Source organism: Bufo bufo, chromosome 5 (assembly GCF_905171765.1).
Source record: "Bufo bufo chromosome 5, aBufBuf1.1, whole genome shotgun sequence".
Taxonomy (NCBI): domain Eukaryota; kingdom Metazoa; phylum Chordata; class Amphibia; order Anura; family Bufonidae; genus Bufo; species Bufo bufo.
In genome coordinates, this window is record NC_053393.1 from 533704154 (window position 1) to 533715153 (window position 11000).

At 45.9% G+C, this 11000-nt stretch overlaps 1 protein-coding gene across 3 annotated transcripts in view; it reads right to left on the minus strand.

Moving 5' to 3' along the window:
- The window catches only part of ICA1 (islet cell autoantigen 1), a 70501-nt gene extending 59828 nt beyond the window's left edge, over positions 1-10673 (minus strand). Inside the window, exon 1 of one of the 3 annotated variants that reach the window (XM_040431246.1) lies at positions 10501-10673. The gene's annotated coding sequence lies outside the window, so the exon portion shown is untranslated. Of the gene's footprint in view, positions 1-2950; positions 2970-3231; positions 3330-10500 lie in introns of those variants that run through there. The other 2 variants (XM_040431245.1, XM_040431249.1) reach the window with 2 other exon arrangements.
- Positions 10674-11000: the final 327 nt, after the last annotated feature.

Genomic DNA, 11000 nt, shown 5'->3' on the forward strand with positions numbered 1-11000 from the left:
AAGTAACCATACCGTACAGTGCCCACATAATACAATGCACAAGTAACCATACCGTACAGTGCCCACATAATACAATGTACAAGTAACCATACCGTACAGTGCCCACATAATATACTGTACAAGTAACCATACCGTACAGTGCCCACATAATACACTGTACAAGTAACCATACCGTACAGTGCCCACATAATACACTGTACAAGTAACCATACCGTACAGTGCCCACATAATACAATGTACAAGTAACCATACCGTACAGTGCCCACATAATACACTGTACAAGTAACCATACCGTACAGTGCCCACATAATACACTGTACAAGTAACCATACCGTACAGTTCCCACATAATATACTGTACAAGTAACTATACCGTACAGTGCCCACATAATACACTGTACAAGTAACCATACCGTACAGTGCCCACATAATATACTGTACAAGTAACCATACCGTACAGTGCCCACATAATATACTGTACAAGTAACCATACCATACAGTGCCCACATAATACACTGTACAAGTAACCATACCGTACAGTGCCCACATAATACACTGTACAAGTAACCATACCGTACAGTGCCCACATAATACAATGTACAAGTAACCATACCGTACAGTGCCCACATAATACAATGTACAAGTAACCATACCGTACAGTGCCCACATAATACACTGTACAAGTAACTATACCGTACAGTGCCCACATAATATACTGTACAAGTAACCATACCGTACAGTGCCCACATAATATACTGTACAAGTAACTATACCATACAGTGCCCACATAATACAATGTACAAGTAACTATACCGTACAGTGCCCACATAATACAATGTACAAGTAACCATACCGTACAGTGCCCACATAATACAATGTACAAGTAACCATACCGTACAGTGCCCCCATAATACAATGTACAAGTAACCATACCGTACAGTGCCCACATAATACACTGTACAAGTAACTATACCGTACAGTGCCCACATAATACAATGTACAAGTAACCATACCGTACAGTGCCCACATAATACAATGTACAAGTAACCATACCGTACAGTGCCCCCATAATACAATGTACAAGTAACCATACCGTACAGTGCCCACATAATACACTGTACAAGTAACCATACCGTACAGTGCCCACATAATACACTGTACAAGTAACCATACCGTACAGTGCCCACATAATACAATGTACAAGTAACCATACCGTACAGTGCCCACATAATACAATGTACAAGTAACCATACCGTACAGTGCCCACATAATACACTGTACAAGTAACCATACCGTACAGTGCCCACATAATACAATGTACAAGTAACCATACCATACAGTGCCCACATAATATACTGTACAAGTAACTATACCGTACAGTGCCCACATAATACAATGTACAAGTAACCATACCGTACAGTGCCCACATAATATACTGTACAAGTAACCATACCGTACAGTGCCCACATAATACAATGTACAAGTAACCATACCGTACAGTGCCCACATAATACAATGTACAAGTAACTATACCGTACAGTGCCCACATAATACACTGTACAAGTAACCATACCGTACAGTGCCCACATAATACAATGTACAAGTAACCATACCATACAGTGCCCACATAATATACTGTACAAGTAACTATACCGTACAGTGCCCACATAATACAATGTACAAGTAACCATACCGTACAGTGCCCACATAATACACTGTACAAGTAACCATACCGTACAGTGCCCACATAATACAATGTACAAGTAACCATACCATACAGTGCCCACATAATACACTGTACAAGTAACCATACCGTACAGTGCCCACATAATACACTGTACAAGTAACCATACCGTACAGTGCCCACATAATACACTGTACAAGTAACCATACCGTACAGTGCCCACATAATACAATGTACAAGTAACCATACCGTACAGTGCCCACATAATATACTGTACAAGTAACCATACCGTACAGTGCCCACATAATACAATGTACAAGTAACCATACCGTACAGTGCCCACATAATACAATGTACAAGTAACCATACCGTACAGTGCCCACATAATACACTGTACAAGTAACCATACCGTACAGTGCCCACATAATACAATGTACAAGTACCCATACTATGAAGTGCCATAGTGACCCCATGACATTGTTGTCCATAGTAACCCCCATAACTATGATGACTATAGTGAACTCCATAATGTTGATAGCCATAGTGACCCCATAACAATAATGGCCATAGTGACCCCATAACAATAATGGCCATAGTGACCCCATAACAATAATGGCCATAGTGACCCCCATAACAATAATGGCCATAGTAGGCCCCTTAACAGTGATGGACATAGACACCCAGAACATCGATGGCGATAATGACCCCCATGAGAATTGATTGTCTTAGTAACCCCCATGACAAAGATGACCATAGGGACCTCCATAACAATAAAGCCATGGTGGCCCCCATAAAAATGATGGTCATAGTGTCCACATATCAATGATGGTTATAATTACTTCCATAGTGGCCCCATAACATTGACGACAGTAAGTCGCCCCGTAACAATAATGGCAGTAGGTGACCCCCATAACAGTGATAGCGGTAAGTGACCTCCATAGCAATGACTATAATGACTCCCATAACATTGATGGCCTAGTATCCAACAGTTCCCCCACAATGATAGACACAGTTCCACATAGAGCCCCCTCCGGTAGCGGTAGCCGGCCCCCCATATACTTACCTCCTTCCATACTGCTCGCACCTCCTCCAGCAGAAAGTTACTGTAAGTGGCCACCAGATAGTAAGTTTGTAGCCCGAGAGTAGGACCCAGCAAACCCCCCACTGATATTTGTAGTTCCTTCCAACATATAACTAGGACAGTTCTGATACTATGATGTCAGGTAATCACTAGTTAAGCGATTCTCCAGTATTTTCTGCAGAGTACCTCCAAAATGGATCATCCCAGGAACACAACGGAGGATTCCCAGTGATTCCTGGTACCGCTGCAGCATCACCGCCACCTTCCCCCGGTCGGTGCATCTGTCCCCCCCCCTGTAATTCACCCAAAACTGGCTCGACCACATTGCAGGAGCGATTACAGCCGGGTAAACCTTATGCACACAGTGATACTACACTTAAAGGGACAGGCCGCTGCATAAGACGGTAGAACATATGGTGGTATATGACTACACGGTACAGTGTAGAGGAACACCCCCCCCCCATTACCTTCTCATCAGCTACCAGGGGGGCGCACACAGGGAATCACCTGAGCTGATCCTGTGCAAGGGGAGGAAGCGGCAGTGTGTATCCCATGCAGCGTCAGCTGAGATCACACTCCTCCTCTTACACGCCCAGCCTCCGGGTACAGACACACCGGCAGGACGCAGGGGACTGGCTCCGATATACCAGGGCACATGCATATACATGAGCATGTACCACGTGTGAGAGAATGGCGCCAGTCACCAAATCTGCAATGCACGGTGCATGCTGCATTGTAATTTCAGCTCTGGAGCACACCTCTTGATTCTTTTATACTGTGTGTTAGGCTATGTTCACATCAGCGTTCGAGCGCTTCGTTCCTCTTCTCCGTCCGGAAATAGAAAAAAAATTATTGAAAAACCCGTTCATAGACCTTAATTGACGTATGTATTCATACGTTTGTGTCCGTTAGTTGGTAATACGTTCTGAATCTGTTTTTTTGGACGGTAAAAAAAAAAGTCCTGTCTGCAGGATTTTTTTCTACGTTCAAAAAAGCGGATTCATGACGGAGCGTCCCTTCACGTTCATTGTAGTCGATGACAGACAGATTTAAATATATTGCCTTTTCAAGCATAACGTTAATATTGTACGTTTTTTTGGGTTATGAACATGCGCAGAACAAACAGGAGACAGGAAGAGGAAAAAAAACTGAGTGTCATGTGACAGTCACGTGAGCGCTACTCCTCGCCATTTTTGGATGCAGATGGTCAAGTTTGAGAAAGCCACAAGAAAAGGGTATGAATTTAGACAAATGAAAAGTTTATTTTCAACTGTTAAATATGTTCCGCAGAACACCTGTTTGAATGTCAAAAACATTACTTTTGGCTGCTATTAGGCTTCTGGGGGCTGCTATTAGGCTACTGGGGGCTGCTATTAGGCTACTGGGGGCTGCTATTAGGCTACTGGGGGCTGCTATTAGGCTTCTGGGGGCTGCTATAAGGCTACTGGGGGCTGCTATAAGGCTACTGGGGGCTGCTATTAGGCTACTGGGGGCTGCTATTAGGCTACTGGGGGCTGCTATTAGGCTTCTGGGGGCTGCTATTAGGCTTCTGGGGGCTGCTATAAGGCTGGTGGGGGCTGCTATTAGGCTACTGGGGGCTGCTATTAGGCTACTGGGGGCTGCTATTAGGTTACTGGGGGCTGCTATTAGGCTTCTGGGGGCTGCTATAAGGCTGGTGGGGGCTGCTATTAGGCTACTGGGGGCTGCTATTAGGCTACTGGGGGCTGCTATTAGGCTACTGGGGGCTGCTATTAGGCTTCTGGGGGCTGCTATTAGGCTTCTGGGGGCTGCTAATAGGCTACTGGGGGCTGCTATTAGGCTACTGGGGGCTGCTATTAGGCTTCTGGGGGCTGCTATAAGGCTACTGGGGGCTGCTATAAGGCTACTGGGGGCTGCTATTAGGCTTCTGGGGCTGCTATTAGGCTTCTGGGGGCTGCTATTAGGCTACTGGGGGCTGCTATTAGGCTTCTGGGGGCTGCTATTAGGCTTCTGGGGGCTGCTATTAGGCTACTGGGGGCTGCTATTAGGCTTCTGGGGCTGCTATTAGGCTTCTGGGGGCTGCTATTAGGCTACTGGGGGCTGCTATGAGAAAAAAAAAAAGAAAAAGGAAAACGGATCCGTTATTAGACTTATATAACGGATTGAACTGACATTTTAATCCCTTTTTTAATGTATCAGTTACTGGTATCCGTTTTTAAACGTACCTAAAGGTGTACGTCATTTTACGTTATGAATGAATCCATTTCGTTTCGCGGTTGATACCGGTAGTCGCGCAGATTTAAGCCTCATTCATGTCAGTGTTCCACGTATGTGTTCTCCACCGACAGCACACGTCCTCATTCATTTTAATGTGTGTCGGAGTTCCTCAGGGCTCAGTACTAGGTCCTCTACTCTTCTCCCTCTATACAGCCCCCATCGTACAGACTAGCAGTAGATTTGGCTTTCGATACGACCTCTATGCTGACGACACCCAACTATACACTTCATCCCCTGACATCACCCCTGCTTTACTCCAAAACAATGTCTGGCAGCTGTCTCTAACATCATGTCCTCTCTGTATCTAAACCTGAACCTCTCAAAAACTGAACTTCTTGTCTTTCCCCCATCTACTAACTCACCTAAACTTGATATTTCAATTTCGGTCTGCAGCACTATTATAACTCCTGTGCAACATGCCCGCTGTCTTGGGGTCACATTTGACTCCGATCTCTCCTTTGTTCCCCATATTCTATCACTTACACGCTCTTGTCGTCTGCACCTCAAGAATATCGCCAGAATCCGCCCTTTTCTTACGGTGGAAACGGCAAAAACTCTTGTTGTTGCCTTGATTCATTCTCGTCTTGACTACGGCAATGCATTACTAATCGGTCTCCCTCCATACATCTCCTCCCTCATTTCCGTCTACCACCCTACTCGCACTCTCCGTTCTGTTAGCGACCCAAGACCTCCTGCACACGACCGTAGGTGTCCTGTTGCCGTATTGCGGATCCGCAATACACGGGCACCATTCCGTGTGCATTCCGCATTGAATGGGTCCGGAGATGCGGAACAGAAGCACGGAATGGAACCCCACGGATCACTACGGAGTGTTTCTGTGGTGTTGCGTTCTGTGCTTCAGTTCTGCAAGAAGATAGAACTTGTTCTATCTTTTTGCGGAACGGACGGATGCGGAACCCATTCAAGTGAATGGGTCTGCGATAAGCATGCGGCTGCCCCGCGGTCGGTGCCCGTGCATTGCGGACCGCTCATGTGCAGGAGGCCTAAGATTAATAACCTCCATAATTCGTACCTCTCACTCCCGTCTTCAAGACTTTTCTCGAGCTGCACCTACTCTCTGGAATACTCTGCCCCGGAATACTAGGTCAATCCACGACTTCTCCACCTTCAAACGGGCCTTAAAAACACATCTTTTCAGGCAGGCTTTGCGGAACGGATGCGGACCCATTTTGCGGATGTGTGAATGGACTCTGACAGTCCCAAACCGGAAGCAGATCGGCCGGCACCGCTCCCGTCAGTTCAATAATGGCTGGAATCCTACGTATCACAATCAACTACCTTATGTGTCACCCCCAATTCCTCATAGATTGTAAGCTCTTGCGACCAGGGCCCTGACTCCTAGTGTTTCAGTTGCATATTAGGCAGTTACTTTTGTTTTGTACATGGACCCTATGAACTTGTAAAGCGCTGCGGAATATGGTGGCGCTATATAAACAAATAGGATTATGATTAACATTCACACAGCAGTTTTTTACCAACGGTCCATGGTTCGGTGTTTTTTAGCGCGGAATCGCGGATGCATGCTCTATTTTATCCATGTTCACAGATCCATTACGCCCATTATAGTCTACGGGTCCGTGAAAAACACGGATGCCATCCGTGTTTCACGGATCACGAGGGCTTATGCACACGAACGTATTTTCTTTCTGTGCACGTTCCGTTTTTTTTGCGGTCAGCACGCAGAACTATTCATTTCAATGGGTCCACATAAAAAACGGAAGTTACTTCATGTGCATTCCGTTTTCCGTATGTCTGTTCCGCAAATAAATAGAACGTGTCCTATTCTTGTCCGCATTACGGACAAGGATAGGACTGTTCTATTAGGGGGCCGGCTGTTCCGTCCTGCCAAATAAGGAATGCACGCGGACGCCATCCTTCTTTTTTGGCGGATCCGTGTTTTGTGGGCCGCAAAATACATGTGATCGTGTGCATGATTTTTCAGCTGTGCAGTGTCAGTGAAACACGGATGGCAAAAAACAAACACACGGACCCAACACGGATCCTTCACGAGCAGCTTCAGGGATGCGTCACTGACCACCTTTTCACGGATTTAGAAAATGAAGACATGGCGACGGTTACAGCTGCCACAGGTGTCGCACCCAGCTTTTCTAGCATCCCAAAAGCCCAATCCACCTTGTTTGCCATTGATACTTTGCTTTCTATTGCTGATGGGTAATAGCAGCCATGTCGGCCGTCACCCAACTTTCCTAAATTCCTGAAAAGCAGCGATACATTCATTGCTCCTCCGGTTAGGAGTTTGGAAAGGCTGGGTTATAACGAGAGACCTCTTTAAAGACGTAGATTTCCCTAAAATAGATATCGTGGCCGACTAGAAGTTATATCTGTTTCTGGGAAAGTTGTGTGATGAGTGACATGACTGCTTTGACAGCTCCTGTCGAGGTTGTACTCACTTTTTGCCATTCAGGAGTCTAAGAAAGCAACGTAATATCCTTCATGGGAGCTGGACTAACTGTCCTACGAGCTGTCATCCACATCTTGTAGAAACAGGCATAAGTAATTTGGGGAAAGCTGGGTGATATGCCGTATGCATCCCTATTACAGTTCAGGGTCAAATCTTTTACACTTTTATCAAAATATCTGCATCTGGGTACAATGGGATGTTTGTGCTAAATGTTCATGATATAATTCTGACTTCCTGCAGCCACCACTAGGGGGAGCTCACTGCATATGAATTTCTTTATCCACTTCAGGGATCAGCAACCTTCGGCACTCCGGCTGTTGTGAGGCTACAGCTCTCAGCATGCTCCTTTCACTTCTGTGGGAGCCAAGGAAGTGTGCATGATGGGAGATGTAGTTTCACAACAGCTGACGTGGGCCGGAGGTTGCTGACCCCTGATCTAGTATCTATGAGCGCTGCATAGATCTCTATCCAGTGAGCTCCCTCTAGTGGTGGCTGCAAGAAATCAGAATTATATCATGGAAATTTAGTGCAAACATCACATACCCAGATGCAGATTTTGCTACAGTGTAAAAGATTTTCCCCTGAATAATAATATTAGGGATCCGTAGGGGTGACTCACATGCTGCGGATTTTGTTGCAGAAAATTTCCACAACTGAAAATCAATTCCATATCATTCAATTGCTTGCTGCCCCATTCAAATGAATGGAACTGACTTTCAGTCTAGGACATTTTTTAAACAAAATCCGCAGCAGGTGAATGCACCCCTCTAGATCCCTATTACAATTCAGGGGGAAAATATTTTACACTGTAGAAAAATCTGGATACAATGTGATGTTTGCACTAAATTTCCATTATATAATTCCGACTTCCTGCAGCCACCACTAGGGGGAGCTCACTGCAAATAGATTTATATATCTAGTAGCCATGGGAGCTTCATAGATCTGTATAGCTGTTGTCATGGAAAGCAGGTCATCCTTCCATGACCTTGCCCCCCAAACCCTAAAAAGGCCATAGTCACCAACTCAACAGGAAAAAAAAGTCTAATCTAGCCAATCCTTCTTCAGAATATAAAGTGCTCAAAATTGGCGCAGACAATTGTTCATTTCAACAGAGCTTTATCTCTGGCTTCACCCACAAGTCATAAAACATTATCAGCTCCCAGGACAGATAAGCTACTGCCATTTATTCCACAGCGCTCATTTAAAGGCACGGTACACTTAAAGTCTGACCTAGGTGTTATGTGTAATTTATATTTTTTTTAAAAATTTTAGTGTAGACATATAAATTATGATATATTGCAATTTTTAGGAGTGCTGACATCTAGTGGCCAAACAGGCTTTACTGCAGACTGGACCCCACAGAAAAGCATCTTGCTTTCCAGCCTGCAGTAATCGCAGATATAGAAAGCAGAATTGAACTTGTTGTACTGCATGAGGCAAGATAAGCAGCTGGAAAGTGTGTGTAAAACTAAGTGGGTGAGTTGTCAGGGGAGGGCTGATGATGTCATATAGTGAGTGGGTTGTGTGGCAGCTTGTGATGTCATACAATGGGTGGGTTGGGGCTGGTGAGATCATAGAATGGGAGGATGGTTTGGGAAGGGCTGGTGATGTCATAGAGCAGGTGGATTCTCAGGAGTGGGCTACTGATGTCAGAGTGGGTGGTTTGTCAGGGGAGGTCTGGTGATGTCATAGGATAAATGGGTTGTCAGGGGGGCTTGCTGATGTCAGAGTACATAGGTTGTCTGGGGAGTACTGTTGATGTTAGGGTGAATGGGTTGTCAATGGAGTTCTGGTGATGTCATAGAGTGTGTGTGTGTGTGTGTGTGTGTGTGGGGGGGGGTTGACTAGGGCTGCTGATGTCATAGAATGGGTGGGTTGTCAGGGAGGCTTGCTGATGTCAGAGTGCATAGGTTGTCTGGGGAAGGCTGGTGATGTCATGGGGTGGGTTGTCTGGGAAGGGCTGGTGAGGAGGAAGGGGATGGCTGGTGATGTCACAGAACGAGTGGAAGAGTTGTTGGGGGGGGGAGGGGGGCGGTGATGTCACAAAGCAGTCATAGTGTCCTTAGTGTTTTCAGATTCATTTAATCCCTTGAATTAACCGATGCTTTAAGCACCTTGTACACACTGGACTTTTATATGCTGCCATCAGCGCCAGGGAGAAATCTGTTTACTTCCTCCCCCCCCCCAATCCCATCAGCCTCAATGAAGCTGTGTCTTTCTGCTAAATGATATAATTCTGTTCTCCTGCAGTCACCACTAGGGGGAGCTCGCTACATATGGATTTCTATAGCTAGTATTAAACTCCATGGGAGTTGTATAACTCTGTATGCAGTAAGCTCCCTCTGGTGGCCACTATGAAAACTTTACAGCAAGCGAGCTAAAGTGGTTTGTTTTGGACCCCTTCCCACCATGGGCCCCCATATCAGTCCCTTGCAGCTCCTTCCATGGCAGATATGTCTCTGCTGCCCCCTATGGGGCGTAGAGTCCCTTAAAAGCGGCAATGCTAAACTACACGGGTGACTTTTAGCAGCTTGATTTGGTTATGGCAATTGCTACGTAAGCGATTTTTCCATTCTCATTCATTTTTTTTTATTTAATAGTAGAAAAACAATTAAAGGGATGGTACACTTAGGACGACCTCCGGGGAGTCCATATATCTGCAGGGGAAATGTAATATTACATGGCACCCTTTAAAGACAGTGGGTGACCATGTGGTACCTAGTCCTGGGGCTGATGGAGGGGCTTCTGCCTTCCCCCATGATGTACTATATCTAGTCAAGTACCACCAGCCTCAAAAAAAATCACGACCATATCTATCACGGACACAGGAAAAAAGTCACCTATTTTTACGGAGTGTCCGGAAATTTCCGGACGGTTGGCAGCGCTGAATATAGACTAGGAAATGGTCTAAATGGGTGCAAAAACATGTTTTAACGTCACTTACGTGGTAGATAATCCCTGGGTTATGTGATTTTTAGGCGTTTTGTCTAAATAGCATAGAGAATAGGTAATCAGCTCATCATCCCCCCCATCCTACCGCACAAGGGGGTCCGCGCTGCTCTTCTGCAGGTGCAGGGGTGTCTCTTCCTCCCACCTGTGCTGAGTGGTGTCAGGTACCATGAAGCCAGATGTCCCCAGGTGTCATTAATGATGTCACCGAGACGATGCACCCTTCCCCCTCCACCAGCAGGTTCATTGAGATGGAAGAAGTCACGTGGTCCTGCGACCACGTCAGAGGCTCAGTCAATGCAGGCAGCCCTGCTACTGGTGGCCAGACAGATGTAGCAGAGCTGGATTGGTCACATTTGGCATTGATAGGAGGGTCAGACGTAGCAGGGATGGGTGGGTCATATGTAGCCAGGCTAGATTGGTCTGATAGAGCAAGCTGGGTGGGTCAGATGTAGCAGTGCTGGTGTGTCAGATGTAGCAGAGCTAGGTTGGTCTGATGTGGCAAAACTGGATTCGTCAGTCATAGCAGGGATGGGTGGATCATATGTAGCAGCGCTGGGTTGGTCAGATACAACAAGCTGGGTGGGT